This window comes from Hylobates moloch, unplaced genomic scaffold (assembly GCF_009828535.3).
Source record: "Hylobates moloch isolate HMO894 unplaced genomic scaffold, HMol_V3 SCAFFOLD_19, whole genome shotgun sequence".
Lineage (NCBI taxonomy): Eukaryota > Metazoa > Chordata > Mammalia > Primates > Hylobatidae > Hylobates > Hylobates moloch.
Genome location: NW_026652294.1, coordinates 48,657,796 through 48,675,716, shown reverse-complemented (window position 1 = coordinate 48,675,716; position 17,921 = coordinate 48,657,796). Strand labels below are relative to the sequence as shown.

At 49.2% G+C, this 17,921-nt stretch overlaps 1 pseudogene; it reads left to right on the top strand.

Moving 5' to 3' along the window:
- The first annotated feature begins 16,906 nt into the window (after positions 1–16,906).
- On the top strand, positions 16,907–17,394 carry LOC116458383 (peptidyl-prolyl cis-trans isomerase A-like; annotated as a pseudogene).
- The last annotated feature ends 527 nt before the right edge of the window (positions 17,395–17,921 follow it).

The window sequence follows — 17,921 nt, the reverse complement described above, 5'->3', positions numbered from 1 at the left end:
GTTTGCCTCAAGGCCTGGCCTCAAAGCTCTCAGACCCAAAAATGTTCTCCAAAGGTGGGTTCTTAGGTTCCAGGGCCCACAGCTGTTGGAAGGAGGCCCTAATAAGTCATTAGCCGTTCCAGTTCTGTGTGTGCCCCTGCACAGCCTGGGATGTGATGTCAGGCCCAGGTGGATGTGACTGAGTGCTGTCATCTGTCTGGAGGATTGTTGTCTCTCCTTCCATAGGCCCTTCTTCAGCTGATAAATCCTAGCACCCCTGGGGCTCATGTTAGCCTAGCGTTCAGTCCTGGCCACTTCATGTCACTGTGGGGTCCAAGCCCAGCTGCTCCTCCTTGCCTGGACACAGCAGCAAATGTGATTGCCCCACACCAGGTAGCTCAGGCTCCTAAGCTCTTTAGTACGCAGTGTAAAGACCCCCCATGACACCTCCCACGCTGTCCCCCATTGCACCCCCACAGTGCCCAGGTGCCAGGTCAGCACCAGCTTCCCCCAGCCGAGGCCCATCCAGACTCCTCTTAGGGTCTCTCCTCAGAAGCCCCTGGAGCCTTTTCCGCCAGCTGACCATCAGAGAGAAGACATTACCCCCACTTCTCTCCTCCTCTGCACATCTGTCAACCCAGCCACCCTGCTCCCAAGGGGGACGGCACATGGGGGCCTCAGCCTGGCCCCAGAAGCCCACTGCCACATTCCCCGCAACATGAAACATTTTGCCTGTGACATCTGCATGAAAAGCTCTCTTAAGAGGTGCTTCCTTTTTTTTTTTTTTTTTTTTTTTCTTTTTTGAGACATAGTCTCACTGTGTCACCCAGGCTGGAGTGCAGTGGTGTGATCTCGGCTCACTGCAGCCTCCGCCTCCTGGGTTCAAGCGATTCTCTCACCTCAGCCTCCCAAGCAGCTAGGATTACAGACACACACCACCACGCCCAGATAATTTTTGCATTTTTAGTAGAGACAGGGTTTCACCATGTTGACCAGGCTGGTCTTGAACTCCTCACTTCAGGTGATCCACCCGCCTCGGCCTCCCAAAGTGTTGGGATTACAGGCGTGAGTCACTGCGCCCGGCCAAGAGGTGCTTCTTAAAGCAAATGGCTCCAAGTGAGCTAAAAACTAAATGTCATTTTCTCCCCTAGGAACACCTCCTGTGACCCATCATTGATGTCTTCCAGTGAATTTATTTACTGAAGGGCTCTTGAGAAGGGCTTGGGGGGCCATGCAGAGGGGCAGGAAGCTGCCTGGGGCCAGAGACCCCTTCAGAGGACCTGGCTAGGCCCTAGACTTCTAGAGCTGAAGGGTGGACCCAAAGATGAATTTGCTTCTTGTGTCCTGGGTCCCCTGATAGAGACTGTATGAGAAGCCAACAGGAGGAGGGTGCTTCTCCCCAGCCCCAGGCTCCCACGGCCACTTGGACGGCAGTTGTTCCTCCCTCCCTCCCTCCCCTCCCTGTGGGTCCCCCACATTTCTGTCTCTGCTCCCACTGCAGGCTGTTTTGTTCCTCCCTGACTCTGTCACCCTCCTCTGCTTCTCTGTCACAGTCTCTCTCCCTTCCCTCAGTCTCTGTCCTTCTGTCTGAGCCGAGGTTCCCTGGGCTTCCAGAGGCAGGTGATGGTCTCCAGCTCTTCAGAGAGTGGCTGCTTTCATTCCGTTTCCTGGCCCCTGTCTAGGAACGATGAGGATGAATCACGCAGGCACCAGGTCAGTGTCGTAGGGCTTTAGGGCCAGATCAGGCACCCCAGCCCCTGAGCTCCCAGTGGAGTTGGAGAGGGGTCCATGGCACCCAGCTAGGGCCCTTGGAGCCCTCGGTGGTGCTGAGGCCCAGCAGGCAGGCAGCACCTGGAGAGCCCAGTTCAGCTGCACTGGCACAGACAGGTGAAGCCAGCAGAGGCCTGGGTGCCCCAACCCCCCACCTCCACCTGCTGCTAAGGAGGAAGCTGGAGTCATTCATTCCCTGTCAGGCTTTTTGCAAACCTGCCCTGTGCATGGGCAGTCAGGGCTGGGCTGGGCTCTGGAACAGGAAATGTGAGGGGGCCTGGTTTCCAACAACCAGTTGAGGTCCATGGGGAGGCAGATGTGCAAATGGTCGCAGTGCCCAGTGCTGGATGTTGCACTCATGCAAGGATGGGCTTTGGGGGAAGAAAGGTCAGGCAAAGCCCGACACGGTGGCTCACGCCTGGAATCCCAGCAGTGTGGGAGGCCAAGGCGGGCAGATCACCTGAGGTCAGAAGTTCGAGGCCAGCCTGGCCAACATAGTGAAACCTCGTCTCTACTAAAAATACAAAAAATTAGCCAGGTCTGGTGGTGCATGCCTGTAATCCCAGCTACTCCGGTCACTGTGGCACGAGAATTGCTTGAACCCGGGAGGCAGAGGTTGCAGTGAGCTGAGGTTGCACCATTGCACTCCCGCTTGGGCAAAAAGAGTGAAACTCCATCTCAAAAAAAAAAAAAGTCAGGGAAGACCTGCATTGAGGGACGGCGGGGGATGAGCAAGCCATGGGATGGGGGGCGCATTTCGGGCAGAAGAGTAAACGGCCCAGGGAGCCACATCTGTGTGGCCGCCTGTGGGTCAGCCCCCGCAGACCACGGAGTTGTCAGGATGAAAAGAGAGTCTTACTAGAGTTGCAAACATTTTTTAGTTTGTCAAGTAAGGACATTAAAAAAAAATAGTCCCTTATTCTCACCACCATTTTACAAAAGAAGTAATAAAATCTTAACTACAAAAAACAAATAGAAAGGATGTTTGGAATAAAAGATATTGTGACCAAGAAAGGAATGCTGGCAACTTGGCTGATACATCTGGTTGATTTCATATCTATAAATCAGTATTGCTGTTTTTCCTTCTTTATTGCTGACTACTGAACATTTTGTCACTATCAGCCCTGCCAGGGAGCTGGCCTTTGGGAGGCACTGATAGAGGGACTTGTGCGGTAGAGCAAGGTCTGGGGAAATGGAGGAGGCAGGGACCATGCCAGGAAGGACTTTGCATTCACTCTCAGAGTGTGGATTTTATCCCCAAGGTGATGAGATGCCGGGGCAGGGCACTAAGTGAGCAGATGCTGTGGTCAGATTGGAGCATCCTCAGAGCCATGTATAAAAATGGACTAGGGGCCGGGCGCAGTGGCTAACACCTGTAATCCCAGCACTTTGGGAGGCTGAGGCGGGTGGATCACCTGAGGTCGGGAGTTCGAGACCAGCCTGACCAACATGGAGAAACCCCATCTCTACTAAAAATACAAAATTAGCCAGGTGTGGTGGTGCATGCCTGTAATCCCAGCTACTTGGGAGGCTGAGGCAGGAAAATCGCTTGAACCTGGGAGGCAGAGGTTGCAGTGAGCTGAGATCGCACCACTGCACTCCAGCCTGGGCAACAAGAGCAAAAATCCGTCTCAAAATAAAATAAATAAATAAATAAATGGACTAGGGAGAGGGACTGGGGGGACAAGAAGAGGGGCCCCAGTGGGAAATGATGAGGGTCTGTACTCAGGTGGGGACAGTGGCAGTAGGGCTGGAGAAGAGGGGTGTTGAGGAGGACTTGAGGAGCTGGGCAGCGAAGGGCAGGACCAGAGGGGCCACTCAGAGCTGGCGAGAGGTGTCATCCCTGTCCACGTTCCCATAGGGACAGCAGCGGAGGGATCTTTGATTTCACTAGAAGCAGAACCAGGAAAAGTAGGTTTCAGATTTGGGATTAGGCCAGGCGTGGTGGCTCATGCCTGTAATCCCAGCACTTTGGGAGGCTGAGGCGGGCAGACCACTTGAGGTCAGGAGTTCATGACCAGCCTGGCCAACATGGTGAAACCCCGTCTCAACCAAAAATACAAAAATTAGCCGGGCGTGGTGGCGCGCACCTGTAGTCCCAGATACTCAGGAGGATGAGACAGGAGAATCACTTGAACCCGGGAGGCAGGGGTTGCAGTGAGCTGAGATTGCACCACTGCACTCCAGCCTGGACGACAGGGCAAGACTCTGTCAAAACAAAACAAAACAAATGAAATAAAAGATTTGGGATTAAAGGATTGGAGGAACATCCTGGCTCCACAGAATGTGACACTTGATACCGTCCAGCCGGAGTAGCCCAGGGCTTCACGCAGTCTGTGGTATGGAGAAGGAGGGACAGCTGGTGACTCCTGGTGGGAACACGTGTCCCGTTTTGCCTCCACCTGTTGGGTGACCTTAGTCCAACTACCAACCACTTTGTGCCTTGGTTTTCTTATCTGAAAAATGGGAATCAAATGGTACCTAACTCACAGGGTTGCTAGGAAGTTTCACTTCTCTGTGTAAAGCACTAAGATGCCTGGCTCAGTAGACACGGCCTCACGTTGCCATTTCACACGCCAGCCCCCACGCAGCACCCGCTAATGGAGGGCAGTTAACGTTGGTGATGTCGGGGAAGGAGGCACAATCATGGCAAATACCAGGCCTGGCTTCAAAGGAAGGCCCAGGTTCAGGGCCACCTTCTGGGCTTGGGCTTAGGTGCAATTTTTTTTTTTTTTTTTTGAGATGGAGTCTTGCTCTTTTGCCCAGGCTCGAGTGCAATGATGCAATCTTGCTCACTGCAACTTCTGCCTCCGGGGTTCAAGCAATTCTCCTGCCTCAGCCTCCAAGTAGCTGGGATTACAGGCGCACACCACCATGCCCGGCTAATTTTTGTATTTTTAGTGGAGACGGGGTTTCACCTTGTTGGCCAGGCTGGTCTTGAGCTCCTGACCTCAGGAGATCCGCCTGCCTCAGCCTCCCAAAGTACTGGGATTACAGGCGTGAGCCACCATGCCAGACCTTGGGTGCTATTTTGAACCCCTTTGATGCCCTGTGAGCAGCTCTCACCTGCCACTCACCCAGTGTCTGAGGGGCAGGGAGGTCAATGCTTCATGGAAAGTTCCATAGGATGGATGCCTGGTCCAGCAGGGTCCTAACAGGCAGAGGCAGAGGCAGGCAGAGGAAAGGGTCACAAATCTCATAGCCCTAGAAGGGAGTGAGAAGAGGAGCTGGCGGGCACAGCCACTCACCTCATAGCAGAGGACCTGCACCGTCAAAGCCAAATTAGCAGCATGTCCGAGACCCAAATCCTTCATCTGCTTACCCTCCTTCCCACCTCCCCCAAAACTGTTTCTAGCATGTCCCCCTCCCCATAGAAGGCATCGTCACCCCCTCCACTCTCCCCCGCCCCGTTCACCCCTACAGCCAGTCCACAGCTACCCCTTTCGGTCCCACCTGCGGCCGACCCCCAAACCTACCACTGCCCTCAGTCTTGGGGTCTCTTCCTTCCTGCTGGTGACAGGGCCTTCTGAGTTTGCTGAGCACGGATCTACACTGCATCAAACAGATCAGAGAGGTCACTGGGAAAGGCAGATTCGGTCATGGTCCTCCCCAGCTAAAAACCTGTTGCCCTCAGGAGGAAGTCTGAGCCGGCCTTAGCTCCATGGCCTCAGCTTCTGCAGTCTCTGTATCACCCACAGCTCACGGCCTCCTGCCGATCGGTCAGCACATCTTTCCAGACCTTCTGCTTGAAATGTGAGTCTTCTAACAACTTGCCTACTGAACTCCTACCCCTCTTTTCAGGGCTCAGCTTAAGCATCGCCTGTGGCCAGGGCTCAGGGCCTGCCCTGCACCTCCGCATTGCCTCTCTGCGAGTGGCTTGTTTAAACATCCCGGGAGCCTGTAGAGGTGGTGTCACAGGCATTTGAACCAGAGCAACTCATCTTGAGTGAGGGCTAGGAAAATGAAGTTGGGACTTGCATTCCCAGAACCTGGGCTGCATTCCCAGAAAGGTATTCCCAGCCTCTAGATGCTTACAGTTAAGGAAATGGATTAATAATGTTTACTAAACAAACCCAAATTTGGGAGTGTCCATATATCCCGATATCTTGAGAACAAAGGCATTCCTAATTTTTCTTCAAAGATAATAATATTGATTTTTGCAAAATTTGGTAATTTTAAAAAGGAATCCTTTATCACAAAGCCCTGTAGCAGAGCACATCCCCATGATCTTTTTTTTATCCTATATCTATACAAGCATTGTACCTAGGGTGGACGCGTCCTCCTCTTACTTTTGGGAACGCCCTACTCTGTCTATGGGGTAGCTGTTCTTTCACCACTTGACTTTCTTAATAAACTTGCTTTTGCTTTGCACTGCACACTCGCCCTGAATTCTTTCTTGAGCAAGATCCAAGAACCCTCTCTTGGGGTCTGGATCGGGACCCCTTTCCTGTAACCGTGCGGCCAGGCTGTCCCTGCTCACCAAGGTGTCTGGGCATAGGGTCAGTGATTGCTGTTCGTAGTTCTCGGTGAAAACCTGTGGAGGAATTGAGTGAGTGTAAGAAAGGGAAGGAGACATTTTTAATTAAGACCAGGCAAGATTAGGCAATAGGAGAAAAGACAGATATGAGTCAAAGCTTACTCACATGTTCCTGGCCTGGGAGGCAGAGACAGATTGTCACTATCTGCAGCCACGGCCGAGCTGGGCTGTATCCTGGGCCTGGAATGAAGAGGTGCCTCCCTCTCCTCCCCTGCTTCCTGGGATTCCAGGCCTGACATCCTATAGCAGGGTACACTGGAGACAGGGCCAGACGAGTTGCCACACAGCATTGTCCCTGGCATGTCACCATTTTTTGTAATTTATTGTTTTTTACTGTGGCGAAATACACCTAACAGCCGGGCACAGTGGCTTACACCTGTAATCCCAGCACTTTGGGAGGCTGAGGCGGGCAGATCACTGGAGGTCCGGAGTTCAAGACCAGCCTGGTCAACATGGTGAAACCCCATCTCTACTAAAAATACAAAAATTAGCCAGGCATGGTGGTGGGCACCTGTAATCCCAGCTACTTGGGAGGCTGAGGCAGGAGAATCGCTTGAACCTGGGAGGCGGAGGTTGCAATGAGCTGAGATCGCACCACTGCACCCCAGCCTGGTGACAAAGCTAGACTCCATCTCAAAAAAAAACAAAAAACAACATCTTGCTTAGTAAGTTTGTGCTTGACCGAAAACTGGGGGGAAGAGCTAAAATGAGACGTGAAAGTTAAGATGGGATTGCTGAGTGAGTCAAAAGAAATTAAGATTGAACTTGGCAGTCAGCGTTTAAAAGAGAGAAGTCAGATGCACATCGACAAACTGGCCATTTTTCATACGGAAAAGATCTGAGGGTTTGCGCTGACTCTCAGTTTCTTTTTTTTTTTTTTTTTTTGAGACAGAGTCTCGCTCTGTCGCCCAGGCTGGAGTGCAGTGGCGCGATCTCCGCTCACTGCAAGCTCTGCCTCCTGGGTTCACACCATTCTCCTGCCTCAGCCTCTCGAGTAGCTGGGACCCGCCACTACGCCTGGCTAATTTTTGTATTTTTAGTAGAGACGGGGTTTCACCGTGTTAGCCAGGATGGTCTCAATCTCCTGACCTCGTGACCTGCCCGCCTTGGCCTCCTAAAGTGCTGGGATTACAGGCGTGAGCCACAGCGCCCAGCCTGACTCTCAGTTTCTATATGAGCAGCAGCAGGTGAGGAGGCTGCCAGAACCACCTCAGCCCTCTTCGGCTGCACCAAGGGAAGGAATTGCATTAAGTGGACCAGCGCTCCCTCTGCGCTTGTTAGGCCAGCCCACAGGCTTTACTTAAATATGGGCAGCATGGTTTAGGAGAGATGTGGAAAATCTGCAGTCCATTCACAAGAGGATGACAGAGCATCAGGATACAGAGAACTTCTTTCCCTGGGAATCACTGAAGGCACTGTGTTTCTCCTGGAGAAAAGGAGACATGCTTAGACATGGTTGCAGTGGCTCATGCCTGTAATCTCAGCACTTTGGGAGGCCGAGGCGGGCAGATCACCAGGTCAGGAGATCGAGACCATCCTGGCTAACACAGTAAAACCTCATCTCTACTAAAAATACAAAAAAATTAGCCGGGGATGGTGGCGGGCGCCTGTAGTCTCAGCTACTCTGGAGGCTGAGGCAGGAGAATGGTGTGAACCCGGGAGGCGGAGCTTGCAGTGAGCGAGACTGCACCACTGCACTCCAGCCTGGGTGACAGAGTGAGACTCCATCTCAAAAAAAACAAAAAAACAAAAAAACAAAGGCATGGTTGCTACCTCTCATCTCGGAGACTGGCCATGTCAAAGAGAAAAGACTCATTGTTTCTCTAGAAAGTACAGTGAAAAACAATAAGCCTGGCCTGGGGCGGTGGCTCATGCCTGTAATCCCAACACTTTGGGAGGCCAGGGTGGGTGGCTCACCTGAGGTCAGGAGTTCAAGATGAGCATGGCCAACATAGCGAAACCCCGTCAATACTAAAAATACAAAAATTAGCCTGGCTTGGTGGCACATGCCTATAATCCCAGCTACTTGGGAGGCTGAGAGAGAAGAATTGCTTGAACCCAGGAGGCGGAGGTTGCAGTAAGCTGAGATTGCACCACTGCCCTCCAGCCTGGGTGACAGAGCGAGACTCTGTCCCCCCGCCCCCAAAAAAAAAGAAAGAAAAAAAAGAAAAACAATAAACCTAAAGATGAGACAGGAGACACATTTAGCATAAGAAAGCAGTTTCTAACAACCACAGTGGCTCAGCCCACAGAAGTAGTGAGCTTCTGTCCTTGAAAACGTTCGGATGTGGGCAGGATGCTGTCAAGGATACCAGAGACATTACTGGCCAGAGAGCAGCGTTTCCCAATTGTGTTCCCCTTCCAAGCATCCCATTCTTAAAGACTCTCATTTTTTGAAATGTAAAATTAACATTAAATAAATCTCACTTATTAAAAGTAGTGATTATCCCATTTTATCTTTATTTTTTTTTTTATTTATTTATTTTTTGAGAGGGAGTCTTGCTCTGTCGCCCAGGCTGGAGTGCAGTGGCGTGATCTCTGCTCACTGCAACCTCCGTCTCCTGGGTTCAAGTGATTCTCCTGCCTCAGCCTCCCGAGTAGCTGAGACTACAGGAGCCTGCCACCACACCCAGCTGATTTTTGTACTTTTAGTAAAGATGGGGTTTTGCCAAGTTGGCCAGGCTGGTCTCGAATTCCTGACCTCAAGTGATCTGCTTGCCTCAGCTTCCCAAAGTGCTGGGATTACAGGCGTGAGCCATCGCGCCCAGCCTAATTATCCCATTTTAGTAATGAAAAACCTGTATACTATCAATCATCCGATGCTTAGCTTGGGGTTGACTGAACAGAAGAAGTGACTCAGCCTTGGGGGTCTGGAAGAGCTTCTGAGAAGCAGAGGTTGTGCCAGAGTGGGGTTTGAGGAATGACTCGGGGGTTCTACAAGCAGACAAAAGAGGGTCTTTGCAGCAGAGAGACTCAGAGGTGAAAACATCAGCTTTGGAATAAACTACTGAGTATAAAGTGGGACTGAGAGGAGGCTGGAAGCAGCAGGGTGCAGATTTAAAAAGGCTTGTCGGTTTGATGGGGGCCATACAGGAGCTTTGCCCAGGAAAACAGCACGAGTGAAGAGGAGCCGGCCAAAACTGCATTCAAAATAAGACCTTCTGTTTATCAAAAGACACCCCCCACCACCACCGAGGAAATTCATGCAAGTCACAAACTGGAAATGATATCTGCAACGCATTTAAATGGCAAAGGATTAATATCAAGAATATATAAAGAACTCTCAAGAATCAGTATGGAAAAGACAAGAAATGGGCAAAGAACACAAACAGGAATATCACAGAAGAGAAAGCACATATGTCCTGTAAACATACGCAAAGATATTTAACCTCATCGGCAACAAGGGAATGAAAATGTCATGCCCCTCAAACTGGCAAAAATTAAAAAATTGGACAATAGTAAGTGTTGGTGAAGCTATGGAGCAATGTGGGAACTCTCATCCACTGTTGGTGGGAGTGCAAATCAGTGCAACTATTTTGAAAGCAATTTGACATCTGGATACCCTTGAACTTTTGCATACCTTTGAACACCTGCATAGCCTTGGCCCAGTGACTTTACTCTCAGTGTATTCCCTACAGCAGTACTTCTCTCAGACTGTGGCGGAGGACCTGTCTTGTTTCTGTGTTAATTTCCAGTTTGTTTGGGGAATAATGCTTCTTGTAAAATACAATAAAAATGAACCACTAAAAAATGGAATGAAAAACAGGCATACAATTTACAAGCCCTGATATCTTGCTATTAGATTCAACAGACATAAAATTGCTTATGTATGCCAAGGGGACATGTACAAAATGTTCCTGGCAAATCATTTTGTAATAGCAAAAGCAAAAGTAACTCAAATGTCCATTGACAGGAGATCAGAGAAATAAATTGTGACATAATCACCTGACAAACTATTATAGAATTGTGAAAATAAATGAACTATAGCTCTACGCGACGACAAAAAATGTCTCAGAAACATAATTGAGAGAAAGAAGTTTCTGTCACCCCAAAAATAAACCTCAAGCCTATTTTCAGTTACTTCTTCTTCTTCTTACCCCCAGCCCCAGGCAATCACTCATCTACTTCCGTCTCTATAGATTTGACTTTTCTAGGCATTTCCTATACATGGAATCGTACAATATGTAGTCTTTTGGGTCTGGCTTCTTTCACTTAGCACACTGTTTTGGGGGTTTCGCCCTTTGTTTTGGGATATATTAGAACCTCATTCCTTTTTATTGCCAAATAACCACCTATGTCGATATGCCACGTTTTGTTCATCCATTCACCAGCTGATGACATTTGAGTGGCTTCCACTTCTCCGCGACTTTGAAGAATGCTGCCTTGGGTGCAGGTCTTTGCACTGATGTGTTTTCATTTCCCGTGAATTCAAACGCAGGTGGTATTGTTATTATAAAGCTCTACAACAAGAGAAATTCATTAGTGTGATGTTTAGAGATACATACAAAGTACTGAAACTTTTTTTTTTTGGAGACGGAGTTTCACTCTTATCGCCCAGGCTGGAATGCAATGGTGTGATCTCAGCTCACCAGAACCTCCGCCTCCCAGGTTTCAAGCGATTCTCCTGCCTCAGCCTCCTGAGTAGCTGGAATTACAGGAATGAGTCACCACACCTGGCTAATTTTGTATTTTTAGTAGAGACGGGGTTTCTCCATGTTGGTCAGGCTGGTCTTGAACTCCCAACCTCAGGTGATCCACCTGCCTCGGCCTCCCAAAGTGCTGGGATTACAGGCATGAGCCACCGTGCCTGGCCAATACTGAAACTTTTTTAAGGGAATAATAACAGCATTCAGGGCCAGGCACAATGGCTCACACCTGTAATATCAGCACTTTGGGAGGCTGAGGTGGTGGATCACCTGAGGTTGGGAGTTTGAAACCAACATGGTGAAACCCGGTCTCTACTTAAAAATACAAAAATTAGGCTGGGTGCGGTGGCTCACGCCTGTAATCCCAGCACTTTGGGAGGCTGAGGTGGGCAGATCACGAGGTCAGGAGATTGAGACCATCCTGGCTAACACGGTGAAACCCCGTCTCTACTAAAAATGCAAAAAATTAGCCTGGTGTGGTGGCGGGCACCTGTACTCCCAGCTACTTGGGAGGCTGAGGCAGGAGAATGGCGTGAACCCAGGAGGCAGAGCTTGCAGTGAGCCGAGATCGCGCCACTGCACTCCAGCCTGGGCGACAGAGCAAGACTCTGTCTCAAAAAATATATAATAATAATAATAATACAAAAATTAGCTAGGCATGGTGGCGGGCACCTGTAATTCCAGCTACTCGGGAGGCTGAGGCAGGGAAAATTGCTTGAACCTGGGAGGCAGAGGTTGCAGTGAGTCGAGATCGTGCCACTGCACTCCAGCCTGGGCAACACAGCGAGACTGCGTCTCAAAAAACAAACAAACCAACAAAAAAAACGAAGAAACCAGCATTCAGGGGAGTAGATGGGGAGCATGGGGGTGGGAAGAGAAGGACGCAGCTGGAGGCAAGGGTGATGGCTGGTGGGTTTATGGGTGCTCGCTTTATATTATGCTCCATAACTTACATATATATTTTATTAGATATCATGTTTATGTATATATGCTACATAATAAGAAGGCAAGGCCGGGTTTGGTGGCTCACGCCTGTAATCCTAGCACTTTGGGAGGCCAAGGCGGGTGGATTACTAGAGGTCAGGAGTTCAAGACCAGCCTGGCCAAAGGGGAGACCCCCATCTTGGAGGTGAGAATGGTTTGTTTAGACTCTAGACTATCGCTGTCTAGTGGACCTTTCGGTTATGATGTGTATTAGTCTGTTTTCTCACTGCTATGAAGAACCACCTTAGGCAGGGTAATTTATAAAGAAAAGAGGTTTAGACCGGGTGCGGTGGCTCATGCCTGTAATCCCAGCACTTTGGGAGGCAGAGGAGGGCGCATCACCTGAGGTGCTAATACAAAAATTAGCCGGGCGTGGTGGTGCGCACCTGTAGTCCCAGCTACTTGGGAGGGTGAGGCACGAGAATCGCCTGAACCCGGGAGGCGGAGGTTGCAGCGAGACGAGATTGCACCACTGCACTCCAGGCTGGGCGACAGAGCAAGACTCCATCTAAAAATAATAATAATAAGGCATTTTAAAAAATGAAAGCCTGTCTCCAACGCCCTAACAACCAAGGTTTCTACTGCAGCGACAGTGTGTGCACTGCACTAACTCCTAGAGGGCTCTCAAAGGCCCGGGCACTGCAATGGGTGCCGGTGCCTGGCCTGAAAAGCCCAGTCCCAGAGGTCTGCAGGGGTCCTCCATGCTTCCCCGGGGGCCTTGCTTGCCACTGGCCACCCTTAGAACAAACAGCCCATCAGTGCACCCTTCTCCCTCCTCTCCCTGATCCCTTCGCGTCGTGTACTCTTCCACGAAGCAGCGTCATCCCCGACTCACATTTATTTGTTGTCTGTTGCCACCCAGATGCGTGTGCAGAATGTGGCTCTATGGGAGCTGGACCCGGGCTGGCTCATGGCCCAAGCCCCGACGTGCACATGACTGGCGGCAAGCGGGGCTCAGGAAATACTTTAGAGTTAACAGAAGCAGCCAGGCCTGTGATGCGGATGGAGAGAACTGGGGCTATCAACCTGAGCTGCTCTCTTGACAGCTGAAAGCATAGGCTATGTTGCTGTTGTTACCCTGGGCAGACACGCCTCTGGTAAATGTATGATTTGTCAGATATTTTGAGGGCTGGAAAACAGTCATCAGACTCTCATGAGCACCTTCAAGGACCCTAATATGGTTTGGCTGTGGCCTTACCCAAATCTCATCTTGAATTGTAGTTCCCATAAGCCCCATGTATCGTGGGAGGGACACAGTGGGAGGTAATTGAATCATGGGGGCGGGTTTTTACCATGCTGTTCTCATGATAGTGAGTAAGTCTCAAGAGAGCTGATGGTTTTTTTTGTTTTTTTTTTTTTTTTTTGAGACGGAGTCTTGCTCTGTCTCCCAGGCTGGAGTGCAGTGGCGCCATCTCAGCTCACTGCAAGCTCTGCCTCCTTGGTTCACGCCATTCTCCTCAGCCTCAGCCTCCCGAGTAGCTGGGATTACAGGTGCCTGCTACCACGTCTGGCTAATTCTTTGTATTTGTAGTAGAGATGGTTTCACCGTGTTAGCCAGGATGGTCTTGATCTCCTGACCTCATGATCCACCTGTCTTAGCCTCCCAAAGTGCTAGGATTACAGGCGTGAGCCACCGTGCCTGGCCCAATCTGATGGTTTTATAAAGGGCAGTTCCCCTGCACACGCTCTCTTGCCTGCCGCCATGTAAGACATGACTTTGCTCCTCCCTCACCTTCCACCATGATTGTGAGGCCTCCCCAGTCATGTGGAACTGTGAGCTCATTAAACCTTTTTTTCTTTATAAATTACCCAGTCTCAGGTATTTCTTCATAGCAGTATGAAAATGGACTAATACAGACCCCCAGGGGTCCAGGATCCCAGCTGGAGGTAACCATCCCTAGGTGAGCCTTAAAGTACTTTGCAAAGTTAGGATTCTGCATTTCCATGGCAGGGTGACCTCCTGAGGTCTAGGACTCTTCATCACCCTCGTTGGCATCATCACTGTCATAATCCAGACCCCAGACAGATGTGTCTGAAGGCAGTTGGGTGTGAGCCAGGAGCCCAGGGAGGCCTGGGCTGGAGGTATGGATAGAGAAACTGCCTTCAGCTTCAGTCTCAAAACCTACCACGGGATCTTAACCCCAGGTCTGCACTGAGCAGCCAGCACTTGTGGCTACTTAACGTCTGAAATACGGCCAGTGTGACTTAGGAACTAAATTTTAATTTTACTTAACTTTTTTTTTTGAGACAAGGTCTCATTCTGTCACCCAGTATGGGTGCAGTGGTGCGATCTCAGCTCACTGCAACCTACGACTCCCAGGCTCAAACAATTCTCCCATCTCAGTCTCCCGAGTAGCTGGAACTACAGACACCCATCATCACACTCAGCTAATTTTAATATTTTTTTGATAGAGACAGGTTTCACCATATTGGCCAGGCTGGTCTTGAACTCCTGACCTCAAGTGATCTGCCAGCCTTGATCTCCCAAAGTGCTGCAATTACAGGTGTGAGCCACTGCGCCTGGCCTTAATTTTAATTAATATAAAATTTTTAAATGGAAGCAGTGTAAATGCTTTTATATTAAACACAGCTTTATTGCTTTAGTAAGACTACATTTCACTCTGTTGAAAATTGAGCCCCTGAATTGAGATGTGTAAAATACACACCAGATTTTAAGACTTGGCACATACAAGAAGGTAAAATATCTCATTAATAATTTTTGAGCTGTGTGTGGGGTGGCTGCACCCTTGTAGTCCCAGCTATGCAGGAGGCTGAGGTGAGAGGATCACTGGAGCCGAGAAGTTGGAAGCTACAGTGAGCTGTGATCACACCAGTGCACTCCAGCATGGGCGACAGGGAAAGGCCCCATCTCTTAAAAAAGGGGGTGGAGGGGTTAAAGAAATAATAATTTTGATATTGATTACATGTTAAAATGGTACTATTTTGGATGTATTGAGTTAAGTAAAATATATTAAAATGAATATTACACCTTTTTTCACTTTTTCTAATATGGCTACTAGAAAATATAAAATTATATATGCAGCTCTCATTATATTTATGTTAGACAGACATTTCCATCATGATATGGCTTGGCTTTGTGTCCCCACTCAAATCTCATCTCGAATTGTAATCCCCACGTGTCGAGGGAGGGATCTGTTGGGAAGTAATTGAATCATGGGGGCGGACTTCCCCCTTGCTGTTCTCGTAATAGTGAGGGAGTTCTTACAAGATCCAATGATTGTTTTTTGTTTGTTTGTTTTCTGTTTTTTGTTTTTTTTTTGAGATGGAGTTTCACTCTTGTTTCCCAGGCTGGAGTGCAATGGCACAATCTCGGCTCACTGCAACCTCCGCCTCCCAGGTTCAAGTGATTCTCCTGCTTCAGTCTCCCGAATAGCTGGGGTTACAGGTGCGCCACCACATCCGGCTAATTCTTTGTATTTTTAGTAGAGACAGGGTTTCACCATGTTAGCCAGGCTGGTCTCCAACTCCTGACCTCAGGTAATCTGCCCTCCTCGGCCTCCCAAAGTGCTGGGATTACAGGCGTGAGCCACCGCACCCGGTCTAAACCTCTTTTCTTTATAAATTACCCTGTCTAAGGTGGTTCTTCATAGCAGTGAGAAAACAGACTAATACACATCTTAACCGAAAGGTCCACTAGACAGCGCTGGTCTAAACAAACCATTCTCACCTCCAAGCATCCCGGTTCCTCCCACATCCACTTTTGATTCAAGCTCCCTGCCTGGGGGCCCTAACCCTCTGATTCTCTGAAGCTAAGCCCTGCATTCCTCCATGTGAAGCTGTCTTGCCTGTTCTTTCCTGCTGGTAGGAACCGTCTTCCTCCCTTAATATCCACTATTTACACCAGACTTCAGCACTTAGGCTTGGAGAACTAATTTCCTCTTCAGCTCAATTTTTACGTTAAAGGCAGTTAATACCCTTCTCTCTTAACTCAGCGCCTTGCATATAAAGGAATGGTAACTGATGATTCTAACAGTATTAATAGCACCTTTTTTTCCTGTGGTGCTTTACAGCTCAAAAAGGATCTGTCATCTCCCCACAACCTTAAGAGGGAGGACAGGTAGAGATCTTCATAGCCATCGTACACATGAGGAAACTGAGGCTCTTTGAGGTTATTTTGCACAGGTCATAAGGCTTGTTAATGTGGCCATTTTTCCACTGTAGGCCAGTGCCGTTTCCCCTCCATGTGCTTTTGGTGCCCACGTGAAAATGCAGACAGTTAAAACTGAATATAGAGCCGGGCGCGGTGGCTCACGCCTGTAATCCCAGCACTTTGGGAGGTCGAGGAGGGCGGATCACGAGGTCAGGAGGTCAAGACCATCCTGGCTAACACGATGAAACCCCGTCTCTACTAAAAATACAAAAAATTAGCCGGGCGTAGTGGCGGGCGCCTGTAGTCCCAGCTACTCAGGAGGCTGAGGCAGGAGAATGGCGTGAACCCGGGAGGTGGAGCTTGCAGTGAGCTGAGATCACGCCACTGCACTCCAGCCTGGGCGACAGAGCCAGACTCCGTCTCAAAAAAAAAACAAACTGAATATAGAAAGAAAAGACTAGCACGGTTGGGGAAAGTAGGGCTGCTTTGTGTTAGAGGCAAGACTTGAACTGAACTTTGAGGAATGGGCAAGCTTTGCCCAAACAAAGAGGAGTATGCAGAATTTGGGGAGAGAAGCACAGCTTCTGTGAAAACTAATCCATAATCAGAGTTCTTGATTAACAAAGAATGATGGAATTAAACATTTGGACTTTTTTTAAAAAACAACAGTTTTATCAAGATATAGTTCATATACCATAAAATCCCCCCTTTTAAAGTATACAACTGAGTGGCTTTTAGAATATTCGGAGTTGTACAACCATCACTATTAATGTCAGAACATTTCACTACCCCTAAAAGAAACCTCATACCACAGATTCCGATGCTGCCAGGAGCCTGTCATGCCATGTCACATATATTATAGTATATATATGCCCAGCCATGGTCAACCCCACCGTGTTCTTTGACATCACCATCAACAGCGAGCCCTTGGGCCACATCTCCTTCAAGCTGTTTGCAGACAAGTTTCCAAAGACAGCAGAAAACTTTCTGCTCTGAGCACTGGAGAGAAAGGGTTTGGTTATAAGAGTTCCTGCTTTCACAGAATTATTCCAGGGTTTATGTGTCAGGGTGGTGACTTCACACACCATAATGGCACTGGTGGCAATTCCATCTATGGGGAGAAATTTGATGATGAGAACTTCATTCTGAAGCATACAGGTCCTGGCATCTTGTCCATGGCAAATGCTGGACCCAACACAAATGGTTCCCAGTTTTGCAACTGCACTGCCAAGACTGAGTGGTTGGATGGCAAGCATGTGGTCCTTGGCAAAGTGAAAGAAGGCATGAATATTGCGGAGGCCATGGAGCGCTTTGGGTCCAGGAACGGCAAGACCAGCAAGAAGATCACCATTGCCGAGGACAATTAGGACAACTCTAATAAGTTTGACTTGTGTTTTATCTTAACCACCAGATCATTCCTTTTGTAGCTCAGGAGAGCACCCTCCACCTCATTTGCTCACAGTAGCCTCTAATCTTTGTGCTATCTCTCAGTTCCCTTTGGGTTCCATGTTTGCCTTATTCTCCTCCATGCCTAGCTGGATTTCAGAGTTAAGTTTATGATTACAAAATAAAAACTAAATAACAATTGCAAAAAAATAAAATGGAAGAGGCTGGGCGCTGTGGCTCACTCCTCTAATCCCAGCACTTTGGGAGGCCGAGGTGGGCCTCCCAAAGGTCAGGAGATCGGGACCATCCTGGCTAACACGGTGAAATCCCATCTCTACTAAAAATACAAAAAAAATTAGCCAGGCGTCGTGGCGTGCGCCTGTAGCCCCAGCTACTCGGAAGGCTGAGGCAGGGGAATGGCATGAACCCGGGAGGTGGAGCTTGCAGTGAGCCGAGATCGCACCACTACACTCCAGCCTGGGCAACAGAGCGAGACTCTATCTCAAAA